Here is a 13,944-nt window from a genome sequence, read left to right as displayed (position 1 = left end):
ATAGGCCCATTTTAAAATACATGCAATATCAATAACATATGCAAGCCCATTTGGGGAGATTACTCAACCCACCAACCACTACACTCCACCCGTACCAGCCCTACACTCCATGTGGGGAATAGCTCAACCCACCCAGCCCAACACTCCACAGTTGCAGCCTTGCTGCTCAGTTAACAGTAAATTGAGGCAAAGCCCCCAGTACGTGGACAAGCCACTTTCAGTACTTCCTCCGTCAATATCCCAATCCCATGCATCAGATAATAACAACATGGCATGCAGTAAATAACAACAGTCAAACATGCATTTAGGTCAATTTAACCCTAGGGGTATTTCAATAATTTATCTCCTAGGGGTAAAACTATAAATTTTTCACTTTTAAAGGTATTTTAGTAATTTATCTATTTTAGGGTTTTTCATGCATATTCCTACCTTTCACGTACTACAGAATCACGTACCGAGGGTTCTTACCGAATTGGGCCCGTTGGCCCATCATTCCAATTTTGGCCCATTAAGCCCAAAAATATCGAGGGCACAGAAATCATGCACTTTGCAGTCCAAACATTGCAGCTTACCAAAAACATTAATCGATTTTCCTCACGAGCATTCGTACACTCGCAAATCTACAAAATACCGGTTTTCGGCATTTTGGATTTTCGACTTTTGCCAATCTAGACTAAGAAAGAGGGTGTTAGTTACACACCTATTTGCGATGATATGCTGACGAGATCCACACACGAACTACCTACAATTGGATTACTAACACGTTAATCTAACTATTCAAATACGAACTACGTATTAACCCCTTACAATATTCGGCCAACCACACCTACAGATCATAGTAAGCTTATAAGAAAACAATAAGCAACTCATTAACAAATTTTTGTCAATGTTTACCACATAATCATAATTTCACTGGAAGCTGTCTTCCTGAGCAACAGTCGCTAAATTATTTATAACTAGAGCTACGAAACTCCAAATCAAGTGTTGTTAATTTTCTCTGAAAATAGACTCATATATCTTCTATCCATAAAATTTTCAGAATTTTTGGTATGGCCAATCAATACCAGATTTTTCTTAAAGTTTCCCATGTTTCACTGTTTGACTAATCTGACCACTCTTCATTACGAATCAAATTTCTCATTGTACAGAATTCAAAATATGTTCTCGTTTATTCCATTTGAAACTAGACTCATTAAGCTTTAATTAAATAATCTATTTAGCTTCTAATTCATCTCCCACAATTTATGGTGATTTTCCAAAGTCACATTACTGCTGCTTTATTACCAAATCACTCTTTCACACCTAACTTGCATGCTTGTTATTTAAACATGTATATCACCAATCAATCATCACATATCTATGATTTTACTTAAGTATAATCTCCATTTCATCATTTTAAAGTACAACATGTTAGCCGATTTTTCCCCTTAGCATTTAAGGCACATGCATGCTCATTTGTTTGGTTCAACTTCATCTATCTTCCATTTTTCATCAAAAGAACATGAAACAACAACCGTTTCCTTCATTTTAATTCATGACTAAATGCTCACAACACAACTAAAAACCAAAATATGCTTCAAGAGTTAAGGTAGAATCAAGAAGAACTCATGAACCTCAAAATAAAAGCAAACTACCATGAACTTACCTTCAATTTTCTTCCCCAAGTGACCGAATATTCAAGAGCTTTCTCCTCTCCTTTCTCTTCTCTAACTTTAGGCTATGATGAACAAAGATGGACAAAAGTTTGTTCTTTTCACCTCTTTTTTTCTTTTAATAAAATTTCATATTTCATCCATTTAATTCTTTAATACAAAAGACATGAAATTCCCATCATGGAACATTTACCTAAACCATTATCATGGAACATCTACCTAACTCATTATCATGGAATATTTACCTAATCCATTATCATGGAACATTTACCTAACCCATTATCAATTTGTATCAATTTGTACCATAAATTATGGATATCAAGTGCTCATATTGTCTACAACAACATGATGGCTGGCCACTTCATGTAAAATGGGAGGTTTGTCATGCAAATCCTCCTATTTTGCACTCCTATTTATTTGGCCACTTTAATTTAGCCTGTTGACACCATTTTTTTGATGGAAACGGGGTCGACTTGGATTTTGAAAATAAAACGAAAAATGGGAGTCGCCACCAATCTTTTTTGATGAGGTGTGATCGGGTCACCTCGTAAAACGGTTGTTTTTAATAAACGATTTAGATTTTATTAAAACAACGATTTTTGTCTACGAAATTCAGAAAAATGGGTTCGGGAGTCGGTTACGCACGAGGAAGGATTAGCACCCTCGATACGCCCAAAATTGGTACCTAGTTGATTAATCAGTGTCTTAGTGTCGAAAATTGAAAATTTGAAGAGTTTTAAAAATGCGATCCTTAAAAGAAACTCTGATAACGTGAATTGAAATATAAGATTCTCTTGTTCCGAAAGAATATCACATCCAGCACGTTAGGATACGATACTCTAAACCATCGAAACCAAGATCACCTTATAGTTTAATGAAACCATACTTTGAAGCTTTAAGAGGATATTTGGCTATTTAGTCGAACGAGGAATCGAAACCCAGCACGTTAGGGCACGTTTCTCGATTTTCCAAATGCGAAATATTGCCTCATTTAGAAAAATTTTCCTTTTGATGTTTAGTGTCAATGCTTGACAAAACAACAACGAATACGACGAGGTGAGCAAAGTAAAGTGAGTAACAACAATACAATAGGCAAAATGAAATGACGAGGCGATTACATAAACAAAGCATACAAATAAATAAATAGAACTAACCTTTTAGAAAAAGCACAAGTGTACATGAATAAATAAACAAACGCCAAATAACAATGATGACAATAAATACAATTATGTAAAAAGTATATGCATGTATAATTTTAAGCCATAAAATAAGAAATGCATATAAATTATAGAATATGAAAACATAGATAAATATATACATATATGTGTAAAAAATAATATTATAAAAAAGGGTACGTATACATGTATAAAAAAATAAATGTATTAACAATGAATATAATAAGGGTAAGAAAACAAGTATATACACAATATATATGTAACGTGGTACTAAGGATATATATATACAATACAGTATTTAAAATAATATTTACGTAATACAAAATATAATATTAAAAGGTATATGTACATACGTAATATATAAATACATATATAATATAATGTTAAAATATTTACATAATACTAAAATATTTAGGTAATATATGCGTATATTGAAAACTAGTAATAATATTACCGAGGTATATACAAATATATCAAGTATATATACGTATTATAAATATATAAATATATAACAAAGCATAAACTAATAAAAATAATAAGAATAATAATAATAATGATAACATTGGAATATAAAAGAAACAAACATAACATTAATAAAATATTAAAATAAAGTGAAATAAAAATATTAAATATGAGAATATATATAGGTATACACGTACATAATAAAAATATATACTAATACATAATAATAATAATGGTAATATAAAAATAACAAGGATATTTAATAAAGATATAAAAATCAACAAAAAAAGGACTAAAATTGAATTAAAAACAAAGTTGTGGGGCCAATTTGAAATGAAAACAAAGAAAAGGGACTTAATTGTACGCGCGTGAAACGTTGGGGGACCGAAACAACAATTATTCCTTTCCTTTAAAACGCAGCACATTGGCGGGGACTAAATCGAAAAGCGCGAGAAATTATAGGGCCAAATTGAAAACCATAAAAAACTTAATTGTGAAGCATCAGAAAAGCGGAAGGACTGCCCGCATAAATATCCCATTCAAATGAAAACACGCGGATCCTCTAGCGGGTCGGGTCGGATGGGTCGGGCATGGCCAAAACGACGTCGTTTTGGGGCTTAAGTGTAGCCCCCAAAACGACGTCGTTTTGGAGGGCTATATAAGGCCTAAACTAACCAAAAAAAAAATCATTTGGGGAGAGGGAAAGAAAAAAAAAGAGAGAGGGAAGAGAGAAGGGAGAGAGAAGGGAGGGGAATCCGGCCAGGGGCCGGTCACCGGACGGCCACCGGAGGCTCGCCGGCGCCGGCGCCGGCCACCGCACGCGGTGGCCGGAAAAGGTAAAAAAAATATTTTTTTATTTTTTTTTATTTTTTTATTTCTTGTGTTTTTTATATATATTAATATTTATGTATGGAAAATAGGTTTAGAGAACGAGACAAAAAATAAAGAAAAAGATTACCTTATACTTGTGGTTTTTGATTTTTTTTTGACAACTTTGAACTTCTGATTTCAGTGTTAAAATCACGGCTTGTACATGTGTTTCATTCTATCTTGATTATTGATTTTTTTGAACATTTGAACGAATGTTAAAACGAAAACAGAAAAGAAAAAAAAAACCCCCTTATTACAAATGATAGATTTCGGCTTTTAAAGCCAATATATTTTTTTCGTTCCTTTTGTTTATTACTTCCCCCATCATTCGCATGCTTTCTTTGCTGTTGTGTTTGTTCTTGTTGCAGGTGGTGGGCACGGTGGAGCAGGTGGGAGTGTCAGACGCGTGGGGCGTGGTGGCCAAGGCTGAGGGGCATGGTGGCCGACATGGTGGCATGGAGAGCTGGAGGTGTGGCAGATGAGGAGGCCACGTGAGGCATGCGACGGCCAGCTAGGGTTTGCTGCTGAATTTTGCTGAAAAATGTTTTAGATTTTGGGCCATTTGGGCTTTAGGATTTTGATTTGTTTGGGTTTAAATTTTGGGTCAGAGTTTGGGTTTGTAAATGGGCTGTTACTTTTGGGTTTATTATTTGAGTTATTTTGTTGGTATGGGCCCGGGCAAAATGGGCTCGTACATAGCCTATAGCATTTTCAAACATTTTCACATAGGTCCTATTTCATAATTTCACCCCCTTTTTTCTTATGGAACAAAAATTAACTAAAATTGTCGGGTTCTATCTTAAGCTTGGGCCTTCTAGAGGCCCGCTAACATAATTAAACCTATGCCAACATTTACAGAATTCCCGAAAATTTGGGCGTTACAACTTTGGTGTCTCACAGGCCATGATCCTTGTGAAGATCACATCTGACACACAATTTTGGATACAAGACATGGCTTTATGCCTCTTTGTCCTTTTATCAGGATACTGCCTGATTTGAGCCATTGTTGGATTGGCTCTAAGAGGTGTTAGCTCAACATCTGAGTTGACCACCTCCTATAGATTGAATGCCTGTAGGTAGGTCTTCATTTTGACCACCCATATGTGATAACGCTCTTCATTGAAGACTGGTGGTGTAGTTGGTGAGAAGCCTGATGAAGCCATCATTTTAAATGTTGAACTATAACAGGTTTCCTGAGATTATAGCTCTAGATACTAATTGTTGGTATTATGAACAATGAGCAAGCAAGTTCAATTGAGACTTGAGCAACAAGGTTCGAGACTTGCATAAGAAACAAAACAAAATTCAAGAACAGAATTGAAAACAAAAACAAAGAAAAATAGAGAGTATATGGAAGGAAATCTAATGAAATTTCATTCAAAAAATGAATAATGGCATAATGCCAATACATAAACCAAGTATTCAGCTTGTCAAAATCAGTATATGGTCACCTAATCAATACCTACTACCACTAATACATTGAAACTTGGTAAACCGAGCTTGTACACATGAACAAAGCTGAGTTAACAGCTCAATCACTATCAAATTACATCAAAAATCAAACTATCATAGTTCAAAATGAACTAAATTACATTACATCAAACTAAGGTTACAAAATAAACAAAAAATCAACAGCTGCACTTGCTTCAGCAATTCCTGCATAGCTCGGACTGCATGGCCTGCTTCTTGACTGCTCCTGGTGCTACATGCTGCCAAACTTCAACAAAATCTAAAACAAGATTTCCTTCTCTGTAAATATGCTAAATTCGGATCTCTCGATCACGACCACAAAATTCCTTCATACTATGCACTAGAGCAATGTTATTATCCTCATCACCTGTGCTACTCACCTTACAAGTGACCTCTAAATAGTCAATCTCAAGAACAATGTGCCGATAGCCCTTATTCCAGGAGAGTGAGAGCCCATCAAAAACTGCCCACAACTCAATCAGCAGAGGTGACGTTGCACCAAGGTTTCTTAAGAAACCAAATAACCATTTACTATAACTATCTCTAAGCAACCCTTCTGAACTTGAACATCGCAGCCCCATATCAAAAGAGCCATATGTGTTCAATTTCAGACCCATCCTTTCGGCGATGAAGTCCATATATTGCTTCATAAGTGCCTGGAATTATTTTTATATTCTTTGTTCAAATGCTTATTTATTGAATGTCAAATCGATCGGGTTGTCTCGACTATCAATGTGGTGCTACTTGTTCGATCAGGCCTTCGAATTAGATAAAAGTGTTATATATCATTGTTTCAAATATATTAAAAATATAAATATAATATTAAAGTTAATAAATTAAATTTGAATTAAAATATAAATAACTTACACACGAGAGTATTTCATGTCCACAAATAAAACTTACTTTCATAATGTAAATGCAATTTAATAATAAAAATGACGATAAGTAAACTAAATAAATTAAGGGTAAACTACAAGACCAATCATCTAACTATGCCTTTAATTTTATTTTAATCACTAAACTATTAAGTTTTTCGATTTAGTCATTCAACTTTCTAAAATCAAATATTTGAGTCACTCTTCATTAATGTTTACAAAATTTTTCATTTTCATTTAAATTCTAAAAAAAAATCAATAAATTTAATCCTCAATATTTACAAAATTTATCAATTTAGTTTGAATTCTAAAAACTTCAATTATAAGTTCATTCTTTAATATTCAAAAACATACCTCCAAACCCCATTGAATAAGAAGAGTAGTTAACACCATTTGTATTGTGCTCACTTTAAATTAATTCCACCTTCGTGAATATAGTAAAAAATCAAGTTGGCTTAAATCCAACTAAGTTTTGTATTTTAGATTAATATCATATTATTTAATTAAAATTCTCTAAAACTATTGATAATTTTTTAAACTATTACAAAATAATTTTATTGAATTTTTTTATTATTTTAAAATTATACAGAGACTTAATCTTTAAGTACAGAAAACAAAGCAATGTGAAATTTTTACGTTGGTCAAACAACTAAAGTCTTGGGAAATTTGGTTCATGAATTGAGCATATGAGCTGCACTGAACAAAAATTCCAAAAACAATTTAGTACATGAATTGAAAATACGAGCTGAAGTAAACCAAGAGAGATAACTTTGTTGATTTTATGTCTTATGGGGATATCAAACTTTATCTCTCTTTAATACCTATCAATTCATTTCTTTTTGAATCATTTGATATTATTTTTTGCATTTTTAATACATATGTTTTGGTATTTTATTTATACTTTTTAGATTGTTAAATCAATTTTATCATAAATTAATTTTTTTAAATTTCCTTTTTTTAAAATTAATTTTATCATAAATTAATTTTATCATTAGCGGCGGTTGTCAAAAAACGCCCCAAATGTGTTGACCAAAACGGCGTCGTTTTGATGGTGAGCTGTTGAGGCATTAGCGGCGTTTTACCAAAAATGCCACAAAAAATTCAAGCAATAGCGGCGTTTTTTGAAAACGCCTCAATAGGTGACGTATTAGCGGCGGTTTTCTGAAAACGCCGCAGAAGTTTTGAGCAAAACGGTGCCGTCCCTTAGTTAGCTATAGAGGAATTAGCGGCGTTAATGTGAATCATTAGTGGCGTTTTTTAGAAAACGCCGCAAATAAATTACGTTATTTTAAGGTTTAAGGTTATGAATTTTAGGTTAATTTAGAGTTTTAGGGTTTATGATATAATGTTTATTATTTTGGGTTATGGATTTATGTTTTAGAGTGTAAGTTTAGGGTTTACTGTGTTTTAAGTATTAGCTAGGGTCGAATTAATTTTAATGTTCATGGTTTTAGGGGTTATGTTATTATGGATTAGAGGTTATGATTAATGATAAAAAATTAATTTATTTTAGGGTTTTGGTAAGCATTAAGATTCTATATTAATTACTTTTGTCCCTTGTTATATATATATTAAGATTCTATATTTTAGGGTGTAAGTTTAGATTAATTTAGGGTTTAAGGAAAGGATACTATTAGCTAGAAACTGAAGAACATTTGGATTTTACTGAGATTCATGCCATTTAATTTGTATATATATACCCATATTATTTAATATAAGAATATAAACGTATATATGTGTTTTGATTTGTACTATACTAACATTGGCCACACGAATTCCCAAAAATATGTCTACGATTATGGTTTAGGGTTAATGATTTTTAGAGTTTATAGTTTGGGCACTTTATAGTCTAGGATTTATGGTTGGTTTAGGGGTTACTGTGAATGGTTTTTGGGTTTAAAGTTTGGGGTACTTATAGGTTTTGTGTTTGTGGTTTAGGGTTTAGGGTCTCAAGTTTAAGGTTTCAGGTTTAGAGTATAATTTTGGATTTAATTTAGAAGATAAATATAAATAAGATAAATATATATAAATTATTATTTTAAAATAATATATGTCAAAATGGGTTAAATCCCAAATAGCTAAGATGAAAAGTGGTTTAGTGTGCAATTGTGTACATGAACTGTAATTTGATCTAGATCTTTCCACCTATTAACACAATTATTGATATAAATAGCGTCATGTTTTTATTTAATTAATTTATATGCATATGTAATATTTATATTTATTCAATATAAAAATATATTGATGTATTTTAAAATGTGTATTAAATCAAAATTGAAGTTTTAACTATAGTTAGGGTTTAGAGTGCTGTAAGTTTATGGTTTGAGGTTTAAATTTAAAGGTATATTGTTGAAGACTGAACCAATATTTGGAATTTTATGAGATTCTTGCCATTTTGTACTACACGTAATATAAATATATGAAAAATATATTTTGTACTACTTTTACACTAACATTACTTGGATATAATATAAAAGAAATTCTAAATATATAGTTTTAAATTTTGACCAATTTTTAAAAAATATTCAGGTATTAGCGGCGTTTATACATAAACGCCACAAATGATAGGCAATAGTGGCATTTTCCAAAAAACGCCACAAAATTTAATTATACATTAGAGTAAAACGGCAGCGTTTCCTCTGAATATTAGGGGCTTTAGCGGGGTTTCTATAATAAACGCCACAAATTGTATTAGAGTAGTGTCGTTTTGTAGTGGATAAAAGAGACGTTAGTGGCGCTTTGCCTAAAACGCCGCAAAATGTCTCATTAGCGGCGCTTTGATGAAAACGCCACAAAGTTTCCTTATTTGAAACGGCATCGTTTTTTCTCCCTTGAGGTTTATGCCCTTTACCCGAAATCAGTTCAGTTTTTTACTAAGTCTTTTTTCCCCATTTTTGTTCTTCCTTCCTTAAATCCCTAAAACAAAAAACACCACTTTCTTTTTCCCCAAATCATCCCCTAATTCCCCAAACCCGAAATCCCTAACATTTTCCCCTAATCACATTTTTTCCCTAAATCTATTTTCCCATCCCCGAAATCCCTAACTATTTTCCCTTTCCTCTCGTCTCGCTTTCTGTTATTCCCCGAAACCATTGCATCTGTCCGATATCAACTTTGGAAGCGGTTCATCTGATTCTGCTACACTCATCGTGTAAGTTAGGTACAAATTTGTTTTCCTCATTATTCTTTACTCGTTATGCTTACAATACTTTTTCTTTGATTTTTCAGTGTTGTTGGATGGTATAGTCATCAAGCAAGAAATTGGTTTTTGTGGTTTTTGAAATCTACCGCTTCATCGGGGACTGATTTTGAGGTATGAATCTTGAACTTTGTCTTTGTCTGTCTTTGCCTTTTGATTTCTATTTTGGTTTCAGATCAAAGTTTTTTTTACTTCTATTTCAGTGGGTTTATTTCTCTGCCGTTTCTTTGTTGTGATTTTTGTAGCCCCTGCTTCATCCGAGACTGATTTCAGGTATGAATCTTTGCTTCAACATTTGTCTTTTGGTTTTTTGGTTTTTTCATCTCTGGTTTGGAGTGTGGTGTGTTTAGCTCTGTGGGTTTGGGGTGTTATTGGTTCAGGTTTGCAGTATGGTAACTTGTCAACTGAATAGGTATTGGTGTTTTAATGTATACTTCTAAAACTTCGCAGTTAGTAACCATTTGGTGTTATATGCTAGAAGCAATATGCTGTTGGCATGCGTGCATTGTACCGCATTCCGTAATCCCATCATAATCACCATTGGGGAAATTTGAAACTGTTTCAGAACACTTTTTCATCACTTCTCTTCCAAATTTCTCAAGAAACTTGTGTTTTTCATATCCATAGCGGATGACAGCATATGACTAGCATTAGAATAGATGGATTGTAGCATCCCTAACCCGGCCCAGACGTTATGGCCGAATCCGACATGCCACATCGAATCGTTCAAAACATTTTATATTGTTGATCTAGAAAAACCTACTTAGTGTTTTAAAAGATAATTTCATTATAGGTTAAAGTGAATGGAAGCTGGGCACCAGGTAGGTATCCATAACAGAGGAGGTGAGCCATGAAGGCTGCTTAAGTACCAAGCTCTCTGATTGGATCCAATCCTAGACATGTCCACATCCATTGCCACACTTGGTTATAACAAGTTGAAATTTCTTTGGTAAATCGAATATTCGTGACGTCGTGTTATTTAAAAAAAAAACAAGTATCGTTATGAAATCACGCCCTAAGTCTAGCCCATTTGAATTAGTATCCATCAATTTAAAGTTGTTTTTAATAATATAATCCCAGAAAAATCAAATAAGAAAATAAAGTTAAAATGGCCTTATTACAACCCAAAAATTAAATATAATTAAAAATAACTTAAGAAAACCAGTCTTTTTTTACAAACCCAAAAGTATTCACCATGGCCACTCTGAATCCCCTCCGGCTCCAAGTCACCCACATCAAGGCTCACCTGCAAGGTTAAAGAAGGGGTGAGTTTGGGGAAACTCAGTGTGTAAGGAAAACCCATTCAAAGCCCAAGTCAGCTCAAGCCCATTGGGCCTAAGCCCATTCAGGTAACAGTGGTACTGGGCCAGAGCCCTTTTCAGATTACAATAAACTAGGCCTTAGCCCCTTATTCAGATAACAGTATAGCCCATAGGCCCATTTCAAAATACATGCAACATCAGTAAACATATGCAAGCCCATTTGGGGAGACTACTCAACCCACCAACCACTACACTCCACCCGTACCAGCCCTACACTCCATGTGGGGAATAGCTCAACCCACCCAGCCCAACACTCCATAATTGCAGCCTTGCTGCTCAGTTAACAGTAAATTGAGGCAAAGCCTCCAGTACGTGGACAAGCCACTTTCAGTACTTCCTCCGCCAATATCCCAGTCCCATGCATCAGATAATAACAACATGGCATGCAGTAAATAACAACAGTCAAACATGCATTTAGGTCAATTTAACCCTAGGGGTATTTCGGTAATTTATCTCCTAGGGGTAAAACTATAAATTTTTCACTTTTAAAGGTATTTCAGTAATTTATCTATTTTAGGGTTTTTCATGCATATTCCTACCTTTCACGTACTAACAGAATCACTACTGAGGGTTCTTACCGAATTAGGCCCATTGGCCCATCATTCCAATTTTGGCCCATTAAGCCCAAAAATATCGAGGGCACAGAAATCATGCACTTTGTAGTCCAAACATTGCAGCTTACCGAAAACATTAATCGATTTACCTCACAAGCATTCGCACACTCGCGAATCTACAAAATACCAGTTTTCGGCATTTCGGCTTTTCGACTTTTGCCGATCTAGACTAAGAAAGAGGGTGTTAGTTACACACATGTTTACGACGATATGCTGACAAGATCCACACACGAACCGCCTACAATTGGATTACTAACACGTTAATCTAACTATTCAAATACAAACTACGTATTAACCCCTTACGATATTCGGCCAACCACACCTACAGATCATAGTAAGCTTATAAGAAATCAATAAGCAACTCATTAACAAATTTTTGTCAATGTTTACCACATAATCATAATTTCACTGCAAGCTGTCTTCCTGAGCAACAGTCACTAAATCATTTATAACTGGAGCTACGAAACTCCAAAACAAGTGCTGTTAATTTTCCCTGAAAATAGACTCATATATCTTCTATCCATAAAATTTTCATAATTTTTGGTATGGCCAATCAATACCAGATTTTTCTTAAAGTTTCCCATGTTTCACTGTTTGACTAATCTGACCACTCTTCATTACAAATCAAATTTCTCATTGTACAGAATTCAAAATATGTTCTAGTTTATTTCATTTGAAACTAGACTCATTAAGCTTTAATTACATAATTTATTCAGCTTTAATTCATCTCCCACAATTTATGGTGATTTTCCAAAGTCACGTTACTGCTGCTGTCCCAAGTAGATTTATTACCAAATCACTCTTTCATACACCTATCTTGCATGCATGTTATTTAAACATGTATATCACAATCAATTATCACATATCTATGTTTTATACTTAAGCATAATCTCCATTTCATCATTTTAAAGCATAACATGTTAGCCGATTTTTCCCTTTAGCATCTAAGGCACATGCATGATCATTTGTTTGGCTCAACTTCACCTATCCTCCATTTTCATCAAAAAAACATGAAACAACAACCAAAAATCAAAATATGCTTCATGAGTTAGGGTAGAATCAAGAAGAACTCATGAACATCAAGATAGAAGCAAAGTACCAAGAACTTACCTTCAATTTTCCCCCTCTTAGTGACCGAATATTCAAGGGTTTCCTCCCCTATTTGCTCTCTCTCAAATTCGGCTATGAAGAACAAAGAATGAACAAAAACCTTCCTTTACTTCCTTTTGTTATTCTTATCACTCAACATTTTATGACACATAAATGATATACTAATATTTGTGCCATACTCATGCCATAATTCCAATAAAAATATGCCCATAATGCTTACCATGCCCATCATCCATTAACTATTAAAATGCTAATGCCCATCATCCATTAACTATTAAAATGCTAAAATGCATACATTATCAACTATCCATCACCTTGGCCGGCCACTACATTAAAAGTGGGGAATTTGACATGCAAATCCTCCTATTTTGCATTACAATTTATTTGGCCACTACAAATTAGCCTGTAGCATTTTCAAACATTTTCACATAGGTCCTATTTCATAATTTCACTCCTTTTTTCTTATGGAACAAAAATTAACTAAAATTAGCGGGTTCTATCTTAAGCTTGGGCCTTCTAGAGGCCCACTAACATAATTAAACCTATGCCAACATTCACAGAATTCGCGAAAATTGGGGCGTTACATGGATAGAAAGGATATGCTCTTTTGTTGGGTTCTACTTTCCGAGATGATCCAGGTAACTGTTTTGGAAATTTCATGGCAATCCTGCAGATTTAAATTTCTGTACATATTTACAATCATGGGGTATATCTACCAGATGGCATTTTGAAGTATTTATAGTTCATACTCGCTGGGATTGTGTTGTTTGCTTTAGTAATTGACATGATGATAAAGCAACTTTAGTCATAACTTGGCTTTTTGCATGGTTGTTTTCGTTGATGTGCCCAAACCATGTACAAAAAAAATGCATGCTGGAATTTGCCATTATCCAGTATTTTATTCTAAACTCGTAAGCTTGTATAGGTTCATATGTTGGTGGGTTTTGTTATATTGTTGTTATTATGTACCATCTTGAGGAGATCCAATTAATATGCACACTTTTCTTGTTCATCTGGTCATCATCTAAAATAATTTTGCATCCAACGTTGCCTTTGACCCCAAAACCACACCCGATAACTCTGACCATTTTTAAGGTGTTCCATTGCAGTTTAATCGACTAAGTTGCGTCCCATTTTTTCAACCTTTTTTTTTTAATTTTGCCTTTCACTAAAGGAGTTAGTTAAACCGCTTAAA

Source organism: Gossypium hirsutum, chromosome A10, assembly GCF_007990345.1.
Source record: "Gossypium hirsutum isolate 1008001.06 chromosome A10, Gossypium_hirsutum_v2.1, whole genome shotgun sequence".
Lineage (NCBI taxonomy): Eukaryota > Viridiplantae > Streptophyta > Magnoliopsida > Malvales > Malvaceae > Gossypium > Gossypium hirsutum.
Note: the sequence above shows the minus strand (reverse complement) of the source record.